Consider the following 204-nt stretch of genomic DNA (forward strand, 5'->3'; position numbering starts at 1 on the left):
GTCCTATTTTTTAAATTTTTTCTTTTGTTTCCCTTGCCCAAGGAGATATGTCTAAAAAGAAATTTCTAATAGCAGTATCAGAGAGGTTACTGCCCATGTTTTCTTCTAGAAGTTTTATGGTTTCGGATCTTACATTTAAGTCTTTAATCTTTTCTTGTTTATGGTATAAAAAGGCAATCCATTTTCTTTTTCTTTTTTCTTTTT

This window comes from Pteropus vampyrus, unplaced genomic scaffold (genome assembly GCF_000151845.1).
Source record: "Pteropus vampyrus isolate Shadow unplaced genomic scaffold, Pvam_2.0 Scaffold102, whole genome shotgun sequence".
Lineage (NCBI taxonomy): Eukaryota > Metazoa > Chordata > Mammalia > Chiroptera > Pteropodidae > Pteropus > Pteropus vampyrus.